Genomic DNA, 24,197 nt, shown 5'->3' with positions numbered 1-24,197 from the left:
ATGGCCAGTATCATGATTTCAGTTGCATACATGTATGTGATATTTCAGAAAGCCATTACCTATGATGATGTGCATATCGACTTCACCTCGGAAGAGTGGGCTTTGCTGGATACTTCTCAAAAGAAACTCTACAAAGATGTAATGCTAGAGACCTACAAGCACCTCACTGATGTAGGTAAGACTGTATTTTCCTTCATATTTTAAAATGCTAGAACAACTGCTCATAGGTTATTGATGCTATGGTTTAATTTTTTGTAATTTTTTAGTTCATATTAGGAACAAGCAGCTTCACATGTCAATCCCTTCTTCCTCTCCCTCCCCTCTCCCCACCCTTCCCCCACCTACCCCCACCGGATCCACCCTCTACTCCCCAGGCAGGGTAGGACCCTCCACAGGGGATCCCCAAAGGCCACCACAACATCCTGGGATGGGTCTAGGCCCTCCCCCATGTGCCCAGGCCGAGAGTGCATCATTTCACATACGATGTGCTCTCAAAATCCCTTCTTACACCAGGGAAAAATACTAATCCACTACCAGGGGCCCCCTAGAGTGTGGAGGCCTCCTAATTGACATCCATGTTCTGGGGTCTTTATGAGTCCTGTACTGGCCTCCCAGAGAGCAGTCTGGGGTCCATATGCTCCCCCTTGTAGAGGCCAGCTGTTTCTGTGGTTTCCCCAGCTTGGTACTGACCCATTTAATCTTCATTCCTCCATCTCTGCAACTAAGTTCCAAAGTTCAGTTCAGTATATATATGTGGGTGTCTGCCCTGCTTCCATCAGCCACTGGGTGAGGGCTCTAGGATGGCAGAAAATGTAGTCATCAATCTCATTATAAAGGAAGGGCATTTAGGTTATCCTCTCCACCATTGCCTAAATTGTCAGTTGGTGTCACCCTTGTAGATCTCTGGAAATTTCCCTAGTGTCAGATCTCTCCTTGGACTTTTAATGGCTCCCTCTAATATGGTATCTCTCATCCTGCTCTACTCTATTCTTTCCCCATCTGGATATTTCTGCTCCTCCATTTCCTTCTCTCCTCTCTTATAATCCTCATCTAATTCTGGCATCTTCCTCTTCCCTACCCTCATGCTCCCAATTAGCTCAGGAATTATTGCCCCTTCCCATTCCTGGGGTCCATCATTTTTCCCTTAGAGTCCTTCTTGTTTCCTAGTTTCTTTGGTGGAGAGGATTGTAGGCTGGTAATCCTTTGCTCTATGCCTAAAATTCATATATGAGTGAGGACATACCATTTTTGTCTTTTTGTGACTTCGTTACCTCACTCAGGATGGTTTCTTCTAGTTCCATTGATTCGCCTGTGAATTTCAAGATTCCACTGCTTATTTCTGCTGAGTAGTACTGAACTGCAAAAATGTATTACATTTTCTCTATCCATTTTTCATTTGGGGGGCACCTAGTTTGCTTTCCAGTTATGGCTATTACAAACAATGCTGTTATGAACATGGTTGAACATATGTCCTTGTTGTATGAATGTGCATTAGTTGGGTATATGCCGAAGAGAGGAATTGCTAGATCTTGAGGTAGACTGATTCCCATTTTTCTGAGCCACTGCCATACTAATTTCCAGCAATGAAGGATTGTTTCTTTTTCTCCTCATCCTCTCCAGCATATATTGTCATTGGTGTTTTTTATTTTAGCCATTTTTGCCAGTGTAAGGTGGTATCTCAGAGTTGTTTTGAGTTGCAATTCTCTGATGGCCATGGAATTTGAGCACTTTCATAAGTGTCTTAAAGCCATTTCAGATTCCTCTGTTGAGAATTCTCTATTTAGTTCTGCACCCCACTGTTTGATATCATTGTATGGTGTTTTGGTGCCTAGCTTCTTGAGTTCATTGTATATTTTGGAACTCTGCCATCTGTCAGATGTGGGTTTGGTGAATATCTTTTCCCATTCTGTGGGCTGTCATTGTTTCTTGCTGACTGAGTCCTTTGCTTTACAGAAGCTTCTCATTTCCACGAGGTCCCATTAATTAATTGCAGATCTCAATGTCTGTGCTACTGGTGTAATGTTCAGAAAGTGGTCTCCTGTGTCAATTCGCTCAAGGGTATCTCCCATTGTACTTCTAGAAGATTTAGTGTACCTGGATTTACGTTGAGATATTTGATCCTTTTGCACTTAAGTTTTGTGCATGGTGACAGATATGGATCTGTCTGCAATCTTCTGCATGACCAAATCCAGTTGTGCCAGCAACATTTGTTGAAGATGCTATCATTCTTCCACTGTATAGATTTAACATCTTTGTCAAAAACAAGGTGTCCATAAGTGCTTGGCTTATTATCAGAGTTTTAAATTCGATCCCATTGGTCTATCTGTCTATTTTTGTGCCAATATCAAGCTGTTTTCAGAACTATGTCTATAATAGAGCTTGAAGTCAGGGATGGTGATGCCTCCAGAAGTTCCTTTAATGTACAGTGCTAATTTGGCTGTTCTGGGTTTTTTGTTTTTCCATATAAAGTTGAGTATTGTTCATTCAAGGTCTGTGAAAAACTGTGTTGGGATTTTGATGGGGATTGCCTTTGATCTGTAGATTACTTTTGGCAAAATTTCCATTTTTAATATTCTGATTCTACCTATCTAAGAGCATGGGAGATCTTTCCATTTTCTGGTATCTTCTTTAATTTTTTTCTTTAAAGACTCAAAGTTCTTACTGTACAGGTATTTCACTTTTTTGATTATTGTTAATAAAGATATTTTATGATGCTTGTGGATATTGTGAAGGGTGATGTTTCTCTGATCTCTTTCTGATTGCATTTATCATCTGTATATAGTAGGGCTACTGATTTTTTGAGTTAATTTTGTATCCTGCTAATTTCCTGAATGTGTTTATCAGCTGTAGGAGTTCCCTGGTAGAGTTTATCATATTACTTATGTAGACTATTATATCATCTGCATATAGTGAAAGTTTGACTTCTTCCTTTCCAATTTGTGTCCCTTTGATTTCTTTTTCTTGTCCTATTGCTCTAGCTAGAATTTCAAGTACAATGTTAAAGTGATAAGGAGAGAGTGGACAGCCCTGTCTTGTTCCTGATTTTAGAGGAATCGCTTGAGTGTCTCTCCATTTAGTTTGATGTTTGGTGTCCGTTTGGTGTATATTGCTTTTATCATGTTTAGATATGTTCCTGTTATTCCCATTCTCTCCAAGATCTTTATCATGAAGGGATTTTGGATTCTGTCAAAGGCTTTTCAGCATCTAGTGAGATGATCATGTGGTCTTTCTTTTTAAGTTTGTTTATATGGTGTATTACATTGATGGATTTTCATATGTTGAACCATCCTTGCATCCCTGGGATGAAGCCTACTTGATCATAGTGGATGATTTTTCTGATGTGTTCTTGGATTCGATTTGCCAATATTTTGTTGAGTATTTTTGTATTGATGTTCATGGGGGATATTGGTCTGGAGTTCTCTTTTTAACTTGTATCTTTGTGTGGCTTGGGTATCAAAGTGAGTGTAGCCTTCTAAAAAGAATTTGGCAATGTCCCTTCTGCGTCTATTGTGTGGAATAATTTGAGGAGTACTGGAATTAGCTGTTCCTTGAATTTATGGTCGAATTGCGCAGTGAAGCCATCTGGCCCTGGGCTTTATTTGGTTGGGAGGCTTTTGATGACTGCTTCTATTTCATTAGGGGTTACAGGTTGATTTAAAATTATTATCTGTTCTTGGTTTAATTTTGATAAGTGATATCTATCAAGAAAACTGTCCATTTCCTTTAGATTTTTTAATTCTGTGCAGTACAGATTTTCAAAGTATGTCCTGATGATTCTCTGGATTTCCTCAGTGTCAGTTGTTATATCCCCCTTTTCATTTCTGATTTTGTTACTTAGCATGCTCTCTCTCTCTCTCTGCCTTTTGGTTAGTTTGGATAGAGGTTTGTTTATCTTGATGATCTTCTCAAAGAACCAACTCTTTCTTATGTTGATTCTTTGTATTGTTCTCCTAGTTTCCATTTTATTGATTTCAGCCCTTAATTTGATTATTTCATGGTGTCTGTTCCTCCATAGTGAGTTTGATTCTTTTTTCTGTAAAGCTTTCAGTTGTTCTGTCAAATCTCTAGTGTGATATTTCTACAGTTTCTTCATGTGGGTACTTAGTGCTGTGAACATTTCTATTAGCACTGCTTTCAGAATATCCCATAAATTTGGGTATGCTGTGTGTATATTTTCATTGAATTCTAGGATGTCGTTAATTTATTTTTTATTTCTTCCTCAACCCAGGAATGGTGCGATTGTGTGTTATTCAATTTCTATGAATTTGTAGGTTTTCTGCAATTTGTATTGCTGTTGAATTCTAACATAAAACATGGTGATCTGATAAGACACAGGGGGTTATTTCAAAACTTTTGTATCTGTGGAGGTTTGCTTTGTTGAAAATTATGTGGTCAATTTTAGAGAAGGTTGCAAGTGATGCTGAGAAGAAGATATATTCTTTTGTGTTTGGATGGAATGTTCTATAGATATGTGTTAAACCCAGTTGTCTCATAACTTCTGTTATATCCTTTGTTTCTTTTTTAAGTTTCTGTCTGGTGGTCCTGTTTAGTGGTGAAAGCAGAGTGTTGAAGTCTCCTACTATAAGTGTGTGTGGTTTTATGTGTGGTTTGAGCTTTAGTAATATTTCTTTTACAAATGTCGGTGCCTTCATATTTTGGGCAGAGATGTTCAGGGTTGAGACTTCATCTTGATGAACTTTTCCTGTAATGAGTATGAAATGCCCTTTTTGTCTCTTTTGATTGATTTTAGTTTGAAGTCTAAGTTGTTAGATATTAGGATTGCTACAACAGCTTGTTTCTTGGGCCCATTTGATTGGAAAATATTTTCCCAACCCTTTAGTCTGAGGTAATGCCTGTCTTTGAAGTTGAGTTGTGTTTCCTATATACAGCAGAAGGATGAATTCTGTCTTTGTATCCATTCTGTTAGCCTGTATCTTTTTATGGGCAGGTTTAGACCATTGACATTGAGGCATATTAATGTCCATTGATTGTTGGTTCTTGTTTGTTTTGGATTTATTGTTGGTGGTGTCATTGTGTGTGTATTTCACCCTCCTGTTTATTTTTGTGTTTGGTAAAATTGGATTATTTATTGCCTGTGTTTTTGTGATTGTAGTTGTCTTCATTGGTTTGGAGTTTCCCTTCTAGAACTTTCTGTAGTGCTGGATTTCTGGATATGTATTTTTAATGTCTGGTTTTGTCATGGAATATCTTGTTTTCTCCATCTATAGTGATTGAAAGTTTTGCTGGGTACAGTAGTCTGGGTTGGCATCCATGTTCCCTTCGTGTTTGTAGGATATCTATCCAGGACATTCTGGCTTTCCAAGTTTCCCTTGAGAAGTCTGGTGTGATTCTGATAGGTCTACCTTTATATGTAACTTGGCCTTTTTCCTTTGCTGCTCTTAACATTTTCTCTTTATTCTGTATGTTTGATGTTATTATGTGTCGATGGGACTTCTTTTTGTGGTCCAGTATGTTTGGTGTTCTGTAAGCTTCTGCACCTTCATAGGCATATCTTTCTGTAGGTTTGGGTAGTTTTCTTCTATGATTTCCTTGAGTATGTTTTTTGTATGTTTAAGCTGTATTTTTTCACCTTTTTCTATACCTATTATTCTTAGGTTTGGCCTTTTCATGGTGTCCCATATTTTCTGCATATTTTGTGTTAGGGATTTGTTGGACTTGAGATTTTCTTTGGTCGATGACTATAAATCCTCTAGAGAGTCTTCAACAACTGAGATTCTCTCTTCCACTCTTACATCTCTTGAATTCTAGTTGTTATACTTACATCTTTAGTTCCTGATCATTTATCCAACTTTTCTATTTACAGTATCCCTTTGTTCTGTATTTTCTTTATTGTGTCTATTTCAGCTTTCATGCCTTGAACTGTTTTCCTTGCTTCCTTCACATGTTTGTTTGTTTTTTCTTGGCTTCCATTAAATGCTTTAAGTGATTTGTTTACTTCTTGAATTTTTTGGTTTGTGTTTTCCTCCCTTTCAAGTAATTTTTTCTTCTTTTCTTTTATTTCTTTAATGGATTTTCTTGTTTCCTCTTTAAAAATCTCTACCATCTTCTTAAGATAATTTTTGAGATCCATCTCTTCTTCATCCTCTGTGTTGGGCTTTTCAGGTCTTGCTGATGTGGAGTCCCTATATTCTGGTGGTGTCATATTGGTCTTTCTGATGTTGAGTGTGTTCTTCCTCTGTCTTCTTTCCATCCCTTCCTCCAGTGAGGGCAGGTGAGATCTCTCACTCCATTTGGTGTCAGGCAGAGGGCTCAGCCTCTGGTGGCAGCTGGATGGCAGAGGGTGGTGGGTGGACAAGGGTGAGGTGTGTCTGGACTCAGGGTGTGCCTTCTGGTCAGGGCAGATCCATTCTTGTCCGGGCGGAGTTCCAGGCAGAAGACAGCAGTGGTTGATTGGAGAGGTTGAGTAACAGAGCAGAGTTACCCAGAGTCACCTGAGTCTTGGGTGACCGTTGTAGGACAGAGGGCAGTGTCTATGTTCTGATGAGGTGGCCAAGTGGTTAAGGTGATGGACTGCAATTGTTTAATTTTATTGAGAGAGAGAATAGTATCTTGGTAAATACATAAGTCAATGTTCTAAAGTTCATTGAACACAGTAACTTAACTTTTGCACATTTTTCAATAATAAATATAAATTTTCTGGTAATATTTTAGGATACAGTTGGGAAGACCATACTATTGAGGAACGTTGTTCAAGTTCTGAAAGACAGGAAAGGTAATTTTCATGTATTAGATGATCGAAATGTGCCTCTGATGAAATTGTAATGTGTCCTGGAAGAGTCAAAGAGAAACAACAGTGTAAATTAGCACAGCTTAAAATGCATTGATGATTATTAAATTCTCACAAATATATAACTCAATTTCAGGTAGGTGAACTACATTTGCATGACAATATTATAAGAAAGAACAAAAGAAAACAATGCCTTGAGACAAATTGCCATTACTATCATCGCACTATGAGAGCTATGCTATAAAAATGTAATTCCATTTCTGTCATATTACCTATATTACAAAAGGTATACACATGGTTGATGTGATAAGCTTATCTCCAAACCATCCATTGAGCAAATACTCCATAGCAAACCTAAAGTTATTCATAATTTCCTGTTACTTTGTAAGTTTAGTGACAGCAGCAATTATTGTCAAGCGTTAAGAGGAAGTTAATCTCACTAGCTCATTTCTACAATGAAAAGAAAGTTAAATTGAACTAAATGTGGAAGTCTCTTATTTGTAATCTTTTCTTTACTAAGTATATCATGTATTAGTCAGGATAGAATCCATGTGAGCAAACAAATATGGAGGACATACTGTACCTGTCTCACAGAATATTTAAAGGCATGTAGTAGTCCCTATTTTGAGCGTACTTGTTAAATTTGACTCAAGGGTACAAGTAATTTGTTATTCAGAGTCATTGAATATTCAACAACAAGCACACTCTACAGAAAATCCCTATGACTCTATGACTGTGAAAATACTTCTGGTTCTTCTAGTTCATTAAAACACCTAGTATGACTCAAAATGTAGAAAAATTTAAAAAAAAAACAATAAGGGTGATAAAGTTCTGAATTTTTCCAGTTCTCTTCAATATGTGAAAAATCTTCTGTAGAAAAAAGTTTCTGAAAATGAGAGCGATATAATGAAGATCATACGTTCACAGGTATCTTCAAAGATGTAAACCAACTGTTAGTGCCAACACAGTGATAAGACTGTAATATCTGATTCTTCTTTGCTATTGAAACAATTTATAATATTAATTAAGAGAGGTATCAAGATTCAACATTGCATTGAACATGGGGAAGCATTTACATGTGACCATTTTCCTTCCAGGCATGAAAGAAGGCAAACTGAGGAGCAGTTTTCTGTATATACAAAATGTGTTAAACCTTTTGCATATAACAGTCATCTTCAGAGGCATAAAAGAGCACACACTGGAGAGAATCCTTATCAATGCAATCAGTGTGGTAAAGCCTTTGCCCATCACAATGTACTTCATGTCCATAAAAGAAATCATAATGGAGATAAACCCTATGAAACTAATCAATGTGTTAAAAGCTTTGCTAAGAACAATACTCTTCAAATTCATGAAAGATCACCTATAGAGGAGAAACAATATGAATGTAATCAGTGTGGTAAAGCCTTTTCTCATCACAGTCGTCTTCAAAGGCATAAAAAGACACATACTGGAGAGAAACCCTATAAATGTAATCAGTGTGGTAAAGCATATTCTCAGAACAGTAATCTTCAAAGGCATAAAATAACACATACTGGAGAGAAACCCTATGAATGTGATCAGTGTGGTAAAGGCTTTGCTTATCCCAGTGCTCTTCATCTGCACAAAAAAACACATACTGGAGAAAAACCATATGAATGCAATCAGTGTGGTAAAGCCTTTTCTAGGCACAGTAACCTTCAAATGCATAAAAGGACACATATTGGAGAGAAACCATATGAATGTAATCAGTGTGGTAAAGCCTTTTCTGATTCCAGTGCTCTTCATGTACATAAAAGAAGACATAATGGAGAGAAACCATATGAATGTAATCAGTGTGGAAAAGCCTTTTCTAGGCACAATCACCTACAAATGCATAAAATGACACATACTGGAGAGAAACCCTATGCATGTAATCAATGTGGTAAAGCCTTTGCTAAGCACAGTACTCTTCAAATGCATGAAAGATCACACAGAGGAGAGAAACCATATGAATGTATTCAGTGTGGTAAAGCCTTTTCTCGACACAGTCACCTTCAAATACATAATAGGACACATACTGGAGAGAAACCATATGAATGCAACCAGTGTGGTAAACCCTTTGCTCACCATAGTGCTCTTTGTCTACATAAAAGAATACATACTGGAGAGAAACCATATGAATGCAATCAATGTGGTAAAGCCTTTTCTCGGCATAGTCATCTTCAAAGCCATAAAAGGACGCATACTGGAGAGAAACCCTATGCATGTGATCAGTGCGGTAAAACCTTTGCTCGGCACAGTCATCTTCAAATGCATAAAAGAACACATACTGGAGAGAAACCCTATCAATGTAACCAGTGTGGTAAAGCCTTTGCTCGGCACAGTCATCTTCACATGCATATAAAGACACATAGTGGAGAGAAACCCTATGTATGTAATCATTGTGGTAAAGCCTTTGCTTAACTATATTACTCTTTAAGTACATGAAAGATCACAGACAGGTGAGAAAGCCTATGAATATAATCATTGTGGAAAAGCCTTTGCTGATCCCAGTGCACTTGGACTGCTTAAAAGAACTCATAGTAGAGAGGAAACTTATAAATGTAGTCAATGTGGTGAAGCCTTGATTGAGCAGTTTCAGCTGAAAGAACAGAAAATACATACTGGAGAGAAACCATATGAATGTACTCAGGGTGGTAAAACCTTTGCTAAGCACAGTATTCTTAAACCCGTGGAAGATCACATACACAAGAGAAACCCTATGAATGTAATCAGTGTGGAATGACCTTTGAATGTCAAAGTTTCTTCAAACTTAAAAGAGCACAAACTGGAGTCAAACCATTTTAAGGTAATCAGTGTACATGTATCAGGAGTCTTCGAAATTATTACAAATTATCATTCAGCAGTGAAATTATGAATGTAGTCAGTTTCATTCAATTTTCCGCATTACACAGGAGTAAAATTTTGTGAGCAATAAATCTTTTAAAGCAGTTGTTACATTCATTTTTGAGTACCTGAAGAAGATTATGATGGCTTCTCATTATCAAGTATTTGGTTGGATCTTTAGGCATGACACTCCCAATCAGTTATACAACAGTATTTCTTTTGGAGCAGTAATTTGACAGTGTTAACAATCTGTGCAAGCATTATGATGTCCATTATTATATTGTTGCTCCAGCACGCTCATAGAAGAAAATGAATTTATGAACCTATGAAGCCATATTTGTAGTGTAAAACGGCGAGGCAAAGAATCACCCACCGATCCAGAAACCAGATATATGAGAGAAACTCATTTTGGCCCTGAAGCTGGAACCATAGTAACACATCCTGAAATAATCAAAATGGGTAAAAAGGGTCTATGATAGACAGACAAATTGGGAGTGAAAGAAAAGGCAAAGAGAACTGAGCTTGAAACCAAAAAATTCCCCAAGAAGTAATTCAGCAAATTTCAAAGATTTTTAAAGCTCAGTGATTGAAATTTTACCAAGTGACATGCTGAGGAATATTCTCCATGAAAAACCTATGTCCCTAAGAAGACATATATAAAATCTGTCCTTCCTAAATTGGAATCTACCATTTTCCACAATGGTAGTAGCAGCCACTTTCCTGGATTCCTCCTTCTCAAATGAATCTCATCCATCATTTTCAGTCATGACCTTCTTTTGACAGAGTGAATGTGAAATTCCCTAGTGGACTGAAGCAGAGAATCAACATACACCTCCAATGGGAAACTTCCTTTGGGGAGCAGAGTGGGAGAAAATCTTTTCATTGTTGAAATAGCACAGTGATACATTTCTGGAGCAGTTTTCCCCATAGTTGAGTGAAGCAGAAAAGTGACAGTTTGGGCTAGAGCTAAATAGAAATGGTTATCATTGCTTGGAAACTTCCTAGTGGAGAAGAGAATAGAAGCAATGGACACTTCTGGTAGTAAAGTCTCTTCGCAGAGTGGAGCAAAGCTCAGTTCTAATAGTTCTCTCTACGAAAGGAGCAGGAGTGCTACATACGGCACAGAGACCATCCCCCCTTGAATACAACTTCACGAATAGCCTGATTTCCTGACAGTCAGAATTTCTTTTTCCTCACATCTCTGTGATTCCAGGATACCTTCACTTCGTCATACATTTCTCTTCAGAGCTGCAGGTATCCAGGCCATCTTCCCTTCACAGATGAAGGTATAGATTGATTTATGACATTAGGAGTACATTTGTTCCATACCTGTAACACTTGCACTGTGATTTTAAACGATAGTTTACCACTTTTAGGTTTATCCTTCTCTTCAAGTGCATTAATTAACTAGTTCAGGTGTAAAATTTATTAATTTGTATTATTTTCTCTCCTCTTTTTGTTATAATATCTACAACACCTTTTAAAAAATTTAATTTGGCCCTTGTTAACAGAGAGGTACAGAAGCATCATTAAAATTTGCATGGCCCCTAAAGCAGGGGTCTAAAAACTCACATCCCTAAGATGCAGCATGAGGCAGAGAGTGGGAACTGATGTTAGAAGTCACTGCATTGTGAGTTTTATTTTGAAATATTTGAGTTGCATGCCAAAGAGTGCTATATGTTTAGCAAATTCATTTAGTGAAGTTTATTTTGTTGTCCTTATATCCCTTGTGTGGTTTTTGTTCATTTTGTTCTTTTGCTTAGTGATAGGTATTTTTCTGCTGAAATGTATATAATGTTACCCCCATCATCTAAGTGGTTTATATTTTTTTTAATATCAGCAGTTCAAGATTATATTTTGCAAATAACTATTTGTTTGAAAGTGTGGTGGTTTGTTCTTCCTGGTTACGTTTTCCATATTTTCAAAATATATCACTTATTTCATGTTTATTAAGCAGCCTGGCTCAGGTGTCACTAATGATGAGGGATGCATTTGAATTCCTGGTCCTCATTAATCTGCTGCTTGAGTACAAGTACAAGTGTAGATGATATACCCCCAATATGTGCTGTTTTCTCAACATAATTGAGGGATGTTAATGTTAAACTGCTCAATAGAAGATAATATAAGAAATATTAAATACCTCATGCATGTACTCAAAAGTGTGTTTTCTTATATCTGGTAGAGATGTTGGTTCTGGGAATAAAAACCTATCCTTGTGAATGAGCTTTCGGTGTTTTAATTACTGAGCCTTCAATTCACCCACATGAATATCATAGCAATAAGTGTGATTGGCTGATATAACTTCATCTTTATCTCAGCCCTGATGCCTTAGAATAAATATATGATTGATTGCATCAGAAACTAACTGAAACCTGGTGATTATGAAATTTTCCAGACCCACATCTCCACAAAATGTGGCAAAAGCAAATAATTAATGATCAAGAGAGAAGCTGACAATAAAAGTCTTTAAGAAATGGTTGGCTAATTAAAACCACAAGAGTGAGTCTGTCTCCCATATTGTAAATGAATAGGTTACCATAAGCTCACATATCATATGTACACCTGCTTGAGTTTATACCCCCTTTGAGGAGAGAATAGGAATTTGCAGGCATGAAGTCTCTCTTGTCTGAATGGGCTCATATTCTGATTCCCTCCTGCCTAAAAAACATTCAGTTTGGAGCTCTGAATGGTGATAACTATAGATGACATAAAGATTGTGAGGAGACTCCGAGACTTGAGCCTATCTAAGGCATAGAAAATAAGGTACTTACAAAGAGCTGTGGAGATTGGAAGAATGTTTAGGGAGGGGGCTTCGAGTTTCAAAGCACAAGGATCAAATGCCAGAGAAATTTCTTCATTTGTAACTGAGGGCAAGCTGACATAAACTCTATTTCCACTAAGCTGGGGTGGGTCAGCCCCCACCACACTTTCCACTCTTTAATTTTGGGCAACTCATGTTGTTGTCAGTGATACTACACTGCAGTCCCCACTGGGATTGTAATGCTCCTCAGTCTCCTCCCCACCAATCCCTGGTATCTACCTGATTCCCTTGAATAAGGTTATTCCAAGTAACATTTATATCACTCCCTTTGACTAACATCTACTGAAAGAGTAGACACCATTAATTTCTAAATTCTCTGGTAATTTCATTGTGAGAAAAGATGGATTCCTCCAGAAGAGAGTCTGTCTACTGATGCAACATATATGCCATATCTAACCATCTTTCTGGAGAGACAGGACCTGAAGTTTTGGGGAGGCTTTTAGAGTTTGCAAAAGCTTTAAAATATGTCTTAGTTATACTCCTTAGCTGTGTTGATCTGTTGCCTCCTCTCAAAACCTTTTAGGACCCAAAGAAGGATTAATTACCTTATGTCTTCATCACTACTCCAAATATTATCAGGCAGGTATCATCTCACTAGTTTTCTGTCCAAAACAGAATGTTCAATTCTGAAAATAACACAACAAACAGAAATGGACTCACAAGACTTTATTCAAATGTTTGTACATACTTAATTCACACATATTTAACAGAAACAAGAAGGGAAAAAAGATGGAAACTGATTCAATGTAATTTTAATAAAATGTATAACAATGAATGTTAAATAAAATTTTGCTAGAGAGTGAGCTTAGAAATTAAGAGCACTGAGTATTGTTGCAGTGGAAAGAGGTTAAATTATTATGAACCTTGGTTCCTTTCCATCTCCTATAACATCAGTTTTCAGTGAACTTATTCCCTCTTCTGGACTCTGCAGATACTTCACAATCCAAATATCAGTAAACACACACAGACCAAAATTTTAGAAATAAAAATCTTTCTTGTCCTTCATAGAAGCAGATGTGGCCTTCCTCTGAGCGATCTTGCTCAGAGAAAAAGAATCCTTATTGTGAGGAAATAATAGCTCAGAATACCTTTTTATTTATGAAAATCATTCACAGAGTGCATGAGTGTTTCCCATTTTCTTTTTATTTGAGTTCTATGTGCTTTTATCTGTGAGGATTTTGCTACTGACATATGTTTCAAATATATATTTTAGAGTTTACATTATAATCTAGTGTAATACATCATACATTATTATATATTTAAATTTGGATAATAATGCCACAATCCAAAAGACAGATTTGCTCTATAAATCACAATCAGTCTAAATGGTTAGAATTGCCATCTCCTTTCCCTACTTAAATTTCGAAACCATAACATCAGTCCAAAGATAAATGAGACTTAAAGATGACAGCTGTTAGGATTCAGCCACCAGTATTGGCCTGTCTTTGAGGTTCTGACAGGATATGCCCTCAGCTGCAGCCACTAAGAGGACCACCTGTGTATTTTCACTAGTTTCCCTTTTAAAAGGGCTCTGCCAACCTCCAATCCTCCTCCTCTCTCTCTCTTTCCATCCCTCTCTGTGTCTGTTCCACTCTCTCTTCCTTTTTCTCTCTCTCTCTCATTCTCTCTTTCTCTCTCTCCCCCTCTTTCCTTCTTCTACTGCTTCTGTCCCTGAAGAATGTTCTCTCCCAACCCTTTCCCATTTTATGATACCTTTACCTAATAAAAAACCTCTGTTTGAACCCTGTCACATGGTGTCTTTCTTTTGGGCACTGCTTTTCTTAAATTACAACAGATATGTGGCATGCAAAATCTTTTCCAGGCTGGCTATTTTAACAAAACCGCCAGTAGATACACACTGTTAATGAAAAGGTTTTTGTTTATTAAAATTTAAGTGTTTATAATGACTTAATCCTGAAAAGACATATTAATTCTAGAAGAGCAGTACCTAAAGCCTTGTAGAAAATGTTCTTAATACAAAGTTTCTTATGTTGCATCAGTTATCCTTCATACCACTTCATTCCCCCAGGAAAATGGTGTTGACCTTGCGATTAAGCCAGAAATATCTTACATTAAAAGCTCAACCACCACTGATTTTTCAAATAACAAATTTGAGTCATGTAATCAACTGTCCCTTTCAATAACAGGAAAAGTATTAGAGAGTAGAGCATGGCCTCTATCTGCATACCAGAATAGGAGGGATATTTTATTGTATTATTGTAGGGAAACAGGGTAGACAAACAACTGCTTCAATGACCATTATGAAATAGAAACGGATTGTGACAGAATAACTGATTTTGTAATTTCCCAGCATGTATGACCAAATCATGTGAGTGAATGTGAGCCAAATTTGGGTATAGAATTTGGGAAGGTTAACTTCACCCAATATATTTGAATTTCCAACAAGGAAGCTCTCCTATGTAGATATTTTCAATATTGCTTTTCATGGTTATATCCATCAGCCTTTGCTGTGTGTGTTGTGTCATAGATCTTAGCATCTAGCATTGCACATAGTGGCATGGTGAAATAATATATTATTAATGCCATTTCCTCTACCAGAAAATTGATTTCTCAAATTGCTTTCAAGGCAGGGTTTCTCTGTAGCTTGGCAGGCTGTTCTGGAGCTTATGATGTGGTCCAGGTTGGACTCAAACTCACGGAGATCTGCCTTACTCTCACTCCTGAGTGCTAGGATTAAAGTCATGCACCAGGAATGCCTGTCTGTTTTTTCCTTCCTAAAGAATGCATAGACTTATGTATCTTAAATTATATTTATCTTTTTAAAAAAATTATTTGCTTCACTTTTAAAATTTGATTTTCTTTAAATGCATCCCTGCTCTTATCTCTCATTTGTTCCTAGTTCCTATTGTTTCCAGGCCACTAAGATTATATTTCCTGCTGTCCAGGACTGGAAGAGATTACACTAAGATTCAAATTTTACAGACTAGAGTCCTGTCAGCCCCTAGGTTTGAAGGTTAGAGCTGTGGTGAACCGTGTTGCCTTAGTCATCTGATCCCTGCTCAGCTAATAGGGAAGCTGCTATTCTCTTTATGCCTAATTGAGAATACTAGCTATTGTGGTAATCTAGGCAAACCTAGCAATCATGAAGACCAGTGGCAGGTTTTTTCCTAATAGCAGTGGGTAAAGGATTATACACTTATAAAGGACTCTCACAGTCAGAATTGTATTCCACGAAACAGCACATTATTATAGCTTAGTTTATGTCAATCCACTACTTTCCCGAATCTGATTTTCTGTTTTTAATCATAAATGCAGTCTAATTTGTCAGGCAGAAGACATATTCCCAGCCAAATTTTCTACTCAACAGGCAGGAACATCTTCAGACAGTAAAAGTTCAATGAAATGAATGGAAATGTGGAAAGATATGCAAGTACTGCAGTAAAAATTACCCCCGTATTGCAAAGGCTTTCAGGTCACTCATGGAGAGCACTGAGAAGCATAGTGAGTTCCAATCACTAGAGATGGGGGCATCATCCTGGAAGGTCTAGGAAACATTGTCCAGGATGGTCTACGGAAGAGCACCAAGGAAATTCCAAGGATGCACATGCTGGGACATACCTGTGGTATTACAGGAAAATTTGTCACACTTGTAACCTAGGCTATATGTACAAGCTTGGTCAAAGTGACCTTTAAATAACTAAACAATAGAAGTTGTCCAAGCATTCATAAATGGGACAAGGATTAAAACATTATTTCTAGCTGGATGGTTTGATCCATGCCTTTAATTGAAGGACAGTGAGTAAGACTCAGGCAATCTGTGGAGTTTGAGAACAGCCTGATAAATAGAGAAATTCCATCACTGCAATGGTTACAAAAAGAAATTTAAAATACAAGGCAAATTTGGAATTTATCTATTCAGACCTCCACTGGCTTAGTTAGAGGTACTATTGCTGTGAAGAAGCAACTTGGACAAAAAAAGTAAGAGGAGAGTTTAGGAGTTTGAGGAGAAAATGGTTTATTTCATTCACAGTTCCATTGTTATGCCCAGATTGTGGGAATCTCTGAAGACCACCCTGGGGACTAAATCCATAAGCAAAATCAAGCAGTCTTTAAGCAGCATTCAAGATCAAGCTTGGATCCTTTCTGTGTCCCATGCAGTGGTACAATCAGAGAACTCCAAATCCGGTTAGGGTAGGGTTTTTGTTATAGTAGAGCTTGGGGTGAGGGGACATTCGAGTTTCAGGATGTATGATTGGCAGACATTTGGGTAGGTGTGTCTTGGCAAAAGTGAATAGGTGGGTTTTAGGCTCAAGAATATCTGATGATCATATCTATAATGGTTGGAATGTCAGGTAGTATGCCCTTAGATACTGCCCCTTCCCTGGGTGATGTCAGCTTATGGTTTTGCCTGGAACCTGTTGCTGCCTGACAATAAATTGAAACTCAGACCTACTGTCTGGCTGGGTGTTTGTTAAGCCTGTCAAGGAAGCTGTGTGGTTAATTTGTTCTGGACCTCACACCATCTAACAATTCATCATCCAAAGCATTAAATACAGGAACTAACACAGAGCAGGATCCTCATGCAGGCACTGAAGCAGAGACCATGTAGGGGTGCTGCTTACTGCTTGTTCTCTATTGCTTGCTCTACCTGCATTCTTACAGAACCTTAAAAAAAAAACGCCCTAGGATTGGCCACACCAACAAAGTGCTCGACCCTCCATCCCTTCCCCACCACTTACTGTGTAAGAAAATGCCCTACATTTTGGCTGCAGCCCAATGTTACAGAATCATTTTCCCCATTGAGTTCCCCTTTTCTCAGTTGACCATAGTTCATGTCATGTTGTTATAAAACTAGGCAGCAGAAACACTGATGTAAATAATACCTCCATTCAAGTTGTGGTTCCCAGAGAGTGGAGTCTCCAAACAATCAACAAGGAGACTGATCCTGTATGTAAATTCAAAGAGCCTTTATTTGAGTTTGATGTCTCTCTGTGTGTCCAATTCATTGGCATGATCAGAGAGCCTCAAATCAGATGGGGTGGAGTTTTTATAGTAGTAGAGTTTGGGCTGAGGGATTTCTAAGTATCAGAACCCATGATTGACAGAGAGTCTAGGGTGTCTTGGTGAAAGGGGATGGGTGTGTGCAGGATTAAGAGACATCTAGTGCCCTATCTACTATAGCTGAAATGTTATAGATTTCCTTTGGAAGGTAGATATTCCCCCCCTGCGTGGTTCATTCCACTGTGGTGTCTGGCTGGACTCAGTTTGTGATCTTTCCTGGAACCAGGTTTTGTTTTAGTTAATCAGTCCTCAGCTGAGCTTGTCATGGCTGGGCCCTACACAATACATGTGAAATTTTTGTTGTTGATTACCAATGCATAGAAAACTTGCATTTACAGTTTGGGTAAGTATGATATGATAAAATTTTGATGAAATAATGTATGTTCACTAACTTAGAACCGTGTTACAGAGCCAGCAATGGCTGAGCAGGTAAAGCACTGGTCCCTGAATCTGAAGCCCAGACTTATATACCTAGAACACACATGCTGGAAAAGTATTTATATATTTTGTTATTTAGAAATTATTTTTTGTACATTTATTTACTGATTTCATGGATCCGAGATTTGCATAGATTTTACAATTTAAAAAAAATATTTATTTCTTTATTTTTTTGTCATTTGCTTCATGCCCTTGGGGAGAGGGAGTGGCCTCCGGGAGAAGGCGGGGCCACAAGGGAAGAGTAGGATTCTGGGAAATACAGTCAGAGAGAGGGGAGGATTCTGGGAAATGCAATCAGAGAGAGGGGCCAATTCTGGGAAAGAGAGTCAGAGAAAGGGAGATGGTGAAGATTCTGGGAAACAGAGTCATGGAGAGAGAGGGGAGCATTCTGGAAAATGATGTCAGAGAGAGGGACATGGGGAGGATTCTGGGAAACTGAGTCACAGAGAGAGACAGAGAGACAAAGAGAGTGGAGGATTCTGGGAAATGGAGTCAGAGAGAGAGAGAGAGAGAGAGAGAGAGAGAGAGACATTTAGGATTATGGGAAACAGAGTCAGAGAGGGAGACAGGGAAGATTCCAGAAAATGGAATCAGAGAGATGGACATGGGGTGGATTCTGGAAAACTGAGTCATACACACAGAGAGAGACAGAGAGACAGAGAGACAGAGAGACAGAGAGACAGAGAGAGGAGGATTCTGGGAAATGGAGTCAGAAAGAGGGACACAGGGAGGATTTTGGGAAATGGAGTCAGAGAGAGGGGAGGATTCTGGGAAATGTAGTCAGAGTGAGGGACACTGAGGCCAGAAGGACAGAGGGATGCACTGAAGTCACTGCCCTAACTTCCTGTTGGCTTCAAAACCCTGCAAAGCAGCGGCAAAGACCTGGCAGGGAAAATTGCATCATCGAATCCTCGCCGTCACCATGGCGATGGTAAAACAAACTGACTGTGGCCGCCAGAGGCACAGGGACTAAGGCGTCATCAAATCCGTGGCACCACACTTCGCAGGCATCAACACAGGGTCACCATGGTGATGGTAAACATTGCCATCTCTGGTGGCACAGAACAGACGAGTCATCACTTCCGCATAGGAAACTTGGCTCTCGCCATCGCTGCAAACAAACGCAGCCCCGCATCATCGCCAAGCCGTTGGCGCCCAGGATGTCTGAGCCCAGCAGTGGTCCCCGTGGGGTCTCGCACAGGGGAAATGCAGTGGGGAAGTGCACATGGGTGGAACTGAATGCTGAGGGTGCTGCCAGTAACCGGGTGGCAGTGATGTCAGCAGTAACTCTAATTCCCCCCCTTGTAACCATGACAAGTTGCAGAGATTCTCCATGGATGTCCCCGTCCTTCTCAGAAGAAATTGAAGCTGGCGTTGCTTATGGATCTGTGACTGTGCTCAGTGTATTGACAGCTTCAATGTGTGAGAGTCAAGAAGGTTTCTGTTGAGAATCCTCAGTCCCTGAACCACACATCTGTGAGGAAAAGTAGTCAGACTGTGGGAGTGCGATGTGGAACCCTTTCATTTGTTATTCTTCCTTTAAAAAGAAAATCATGATGAGCCAGACATTGTAGACACCATCTTTTCATCCCAGCACTAGGGATGTTTAAATAAATTGATTTTTTTGTAACTTGGCTCTGTTAGGACTCCATGTCTATTGTTAAGTTATGGGAACAGTTTTTAATGTATGGTGGAGTATTTGCTAGCTTAATAGATGGCATAGGAAAGTTGTAATTGTAAAGCACCAGGAAACATACATTCAGAGCTAGATAAGTTTGTTCACAATGCCTACACAGTCTAATTCATTAAACACAATCTCCTCAAAAAGTGTGAATAGCCTAGTAACAGATACAAGGTTTTTCATTATTCAAATAAAATAGCAGGCAGATTAACCTAGCAGCTAACTGAAGTACAAAGAAGAAATCCCAATTAGAGCACCCAGGGTCATGATAAAATACATGTATTTAAATGTTGTACTTCAGGTTGGAATTTGGCACAAGATACTAAAATCTTCCAGGAAAAAGAAAGCAGAAAAGAATAATGGGGAGGAGTCTCTCTTTATAATCTTGCTCTCAAATTGCTTAGCACTTCTCCATTTGTGGATATACTTGAGACAGTAGATGTGGTTGCAGTTGAACAGGATCCCAAAGGAGCACTCCCTGGATTTGGCTTTCTCATAGACCACCTCCATTCAGATCCCACATACAATGTACACAAACATAAAAAATCCTACAAAGGAATCTAAAGACCACTGGTGTCATGGGGTTCTAGGATTGTGTCTGCTTGTCATGAGTGGCACTGGGGTCTGCTTTCCAGAGTTGTGGGTATAATGGTGTTACTGACTAAGCTATTTTTACATGTCTAAAAGACATTTATTTATTATGGTCATTACTATTACACTTCTGATTCACATATATGTTTCACCATTAATAACAGAAAGTATACAATCATGCCTTGGAATTAATGATGGTATAGCTTAACTTTAGACACCTGTAAATTTTAACATGTACAAGCAAATGGAAGAAAAGTTGTTAAAACCGGCATCTGAAAACATATAATTGGGCCAGGCAGTGGTAGTGCATGCCTTTAATCCCAGCACTCGCGAGGCAGAGGCAGGTGGATCTTTTTGAGTTTGAGATCAGCTTGGTCTACAAGAGCTAGTTCTGTGACAGCCTCCAATGCCACAGAGAAACTCTGTCTTTAAAAACCATATATATATATATATATATATATATATATATATATATATATATGGTATTCAAGAAGTTGCTTACTAGTCTCCCTCTCCAATTCCAGTATAAGGAACAACCTTTTCATTATACTCAAGTTTGATTAAATGTAAGCTGAATGCTTCACGTAATTTATCACAGGGCTTTAGGTATGCCCCACAAAAATTTCATAGTCTAGTAAATTCTGGTATGAAAACAAATTTATACTTTTAGGCTTACTCTGTAGGATGGATTAACTGTTTAGTCACTCAGGACATATCATACTTCCTTGTGAACCTTAATAAATAGTACCTGTGGTAGTTTGAATGCAATTGGCCCTCATAAACTCATAGAAAATGGCACTCTTAAGAGGTGTGGCTATTTGCTGTACATATATTTGAGAGAGAGAGAGAGAGAGAGAGAGAGAGATTGAGAAATGTCTTACCATCTTATTCACTATGTAGTCCAAATTGGCTTGAATTCAAGGAGATCTTCCTGTAACTCAGCTATCTTCATATCTGAAAATAATTTGTCACCCTCCACTGGCAGACATAAAAAATGACTTTAAGAGATATTGTCCTTTGTCTCTGGACTTCTTGTGAGGTAAATCTGGAACACTTCAGTTTATTTTGGAAAAGGATATCATGACGAGTCAATGGTAATCAGAGTTGGAATTTTCCTTTTAGACAGTGTTTCTCTACTTATCTTTGGCTGTCCTGGAACTCAGAATGCAGATGTGTTTGGCCGAAAATTCACAGAACCTTGCATGGCACTGGTGCCCAGGTTGGAATAATGGGTTTGTGCCAAACCATTCTATTATAATTTTATTATTTATTTACTTATGTCTGTTTGTATGTGTGTGATTCTTTATGTATGGTAGTTGGGCATGCGTGCCATGGTTAGGGTGTAAATACCAGGGAACTCTTTTGGGTGTTTCTTGTTACACTTTGCTTGTTTGAGAAAGGTTTTCTTGTTTGCCATGCCACATAAATAGACTTGCTGGCATTTCTTCTGTCTGCATTTTAACTGTCATCAAAAGCACTGGATTACAGTAATGTAGTATAGCAACTGTCTTTAGATGTCCAAAGTGAAGGGATAGTTGTAAGTTGAGCACTTTATATGTTAAACCATTTTTACAGTTCTAAAGTTTATTAAGTAGAAATTTTTGGATTGAGTCTGTTTTGTGACATAGTCTCTTTCTAACCCTGTCTGGCCTGCAGTTGTTATGCTAGGCCTGGAACTTACAGAGATCACCTCTTCTGCCTCACATGAAAAACACTTCAGTCAAAAGAAATTTTATCATGGATGTAGTACTAGAAAGAATGAATTTTGGGAAAGTGTAATCTTGTGAGGGCGAACCACACTTAAGAATCGATACAAAGACGAGAACACTTCCTGTTGCCTGCTGGTCAAGATGTAGGACTCTCAGCTCCTCCACCACCGTGTCTTCCTGCATGCCACCATGTCCCACCATGATGATAAAGGACTGAACCTCTGAACTCTAAAGGGACAAAGGTTAAGAGCCACTGTCCTAAACATGAAGCCATCTAGGATGGAACAGTAGAGCATCGAAGGACAGTCACATCCCACATGTAAAAATTATCTATGATGGGTAGACACTACCCTGGAGCCAGAGTAATCATCTCATGGGTACCAGATCGTTCCCTTCAGGCGACAAGAACTGCTTCTGGCCCCCTTGCAGAACCACAACTGAGGTGAGACAGAGGGCTGATCCCCGCCTAATGGGGCTATAGGAGCTGAAGATTTGCCTTAAAACCCCAGCAACAATGGGAAAACAAATGAAGACCTATACTTGCTGTGGCTTAATACTTGCAGGTGTAAGACTTGCTTACACCTGAAGGGATTTTAATTAATTAAAGGTTTTTAAATAGGAAAGCTGATCATTAATCTTGGTCACCTGAGGTGATAAGATCCACCTTTAGGTGCTTGGTAGCAGTGCACACTTTAACACCAGGATTCAGGAGGGAGAGGTAGTGGGACTTTCTGAGTTTCAGACAAGTCTGGACTATAGAATGATTTCCAGAGCCTCACACATAAAACATTTCTTGAAAACACACACAAAAGAACAACAACAAAAACAACAAAAATAAATAATCAATCAGAGAATATGATCCACTTATAACCTGGATCTCACATTCTGGCGGGAGCCAACATATATAAACAATATTGAAGAAGGAATCTCTCTCTTTTTCCTGCTTGTTCTAGTTGTCACTACCAAATTCATTCCTTTACTAGCATTAGAGCCAACTTCGTCGGAATTTCTGTGTATAAGGAGACAGGCTGACATGTCCAGCCTCATGGACTGAACAATTACTGCATTCTTCACTTGATTTAGCTAAAGGCTCAAAAAAAAATCTACTAGATTCTTTAAATTTCCGTTAGTCGGAAGCCATGGTTGGAATATAGTGACCACAGCTTGTGAGACATTCTAATGAATCTCCATGCATGGAGACATGTACTCTTCCATACCATTCATGCAGAGAAACTTAAATAATGCAGCTGTGTTTGTTTTTCCACCTGCACCTGGAGGAAGATGTGCTGTGTAACAATAGATCATATTAACATATTCTTCCTAGCTTATTGACATCTAAAGATTCAAATTTCCATAAATACTACAATTTTTATTATTATTCATTTGCCTAGAGTTTGCTCTGAATTTCAGGAATAAACTGAAAGCAATGTAGCCATCTTCTACCCTGCTCTCTGCTCAGCCCCGCCTCCGGCCTCTCGGCCCCGCCCCTGCTCTCTGCTCGGCCCCGCCTCCGGCCTCTCGGCCCCGCCTCCGCTCCCGGGCGCTCGCTCAGCTGCTGGGCATCCGCGCTTCTCGGCCATGGAGACCCCTGGGAGTCTGGACAAGAAAGTCAAGCTGAGCGACACCGCGCAGAACGGGGGGAGTGGAGGCCGCGGGCGGGAGCGCGAGGAGCGGGGGCGGCTGTGGGAAGCGCGGGCTGCCCGTGCATCCTGCGGGAGCCGGGGGCGGGGACCCAGGCGGCGGCGGCCCCCGAGGCGAGCCCCGGGCGGGCGGGCGGGCGGGAGCTGTCTCCTAGGCTGCAGAGGCCGAGGGCTGCGGTGGAGACGGAGGAGGCGCCTCGGCAGGGGCCTGGTTTTCTTGGCTCTGCCCGGGGACTTGGCCGAGTTTGGGGCGGTGTCCACGTCTTTCCATTTCTGATTGCAGTGTGCTGAGAGCAGACCCAGCAGTGTGGCCATTCGTGACTCGGGACTGCTCAGAACTGAGGGTCTCTTCATTAAAAGACTAGGAAGGTAGCCCAAGTTCACAACTCTATCCACCAATGCCTTTACCATATTGAATGAATAGGCAAAGTAATTCCTTGTCTCAGGAGCAACATTATTAAAAATATGGCAAATTTGATTCATGCTTGCTGGGTCCACAAAAATCATTGCAGAATCACCTATTTTTTACTGACTATGCAAACAATAAAGATGCAAAATATAAAGATGATGGATTCTTCTTCTGTGGTCAGTTCTTCACTATATTACACATCTATGTTTTTGACAATAAGACCCCAAGTGAAGAGTCTGTGAGAGTTCATTGCATGAAGCAGTGAAGATGAAGCTGAGTTGCATTTGAGAC

The 24,197-nt window shown here is 39.2% G+C and overlaps 1 pseudogene; it reads left to right on the top strand.

Annotated features, from left to right (window-relative positions):
- LOC113837883 lies at positions 1–9,494 on the top strand (annotated as a pseudogene).
- Positions 9,495–24,197: the final 14,703 nt, after the last annotated feature.

This window comes from Cricetulus griseus, unplaced genomic scaffold (genome assembly GCF_003668045.3).
Source record: "Cricetulus griseus strain 17A/GY unplaced genomic scaffold, alternate assembly CriGri-PICRH-1.0 unplaced_scaffold_1, whole genome shotgun sequence".
Classification (NCBI taxonomy): Eukaryota; Metazoa; Chordata; class Mammalia; order Rodentia; family Cricetidae; genus Cricetulus; species Cricetulus griseus.
Note: the sequence above shows the minus strand (reverse complement) of the source record. Positions and strands in the feature narration are given on the sequence as shown.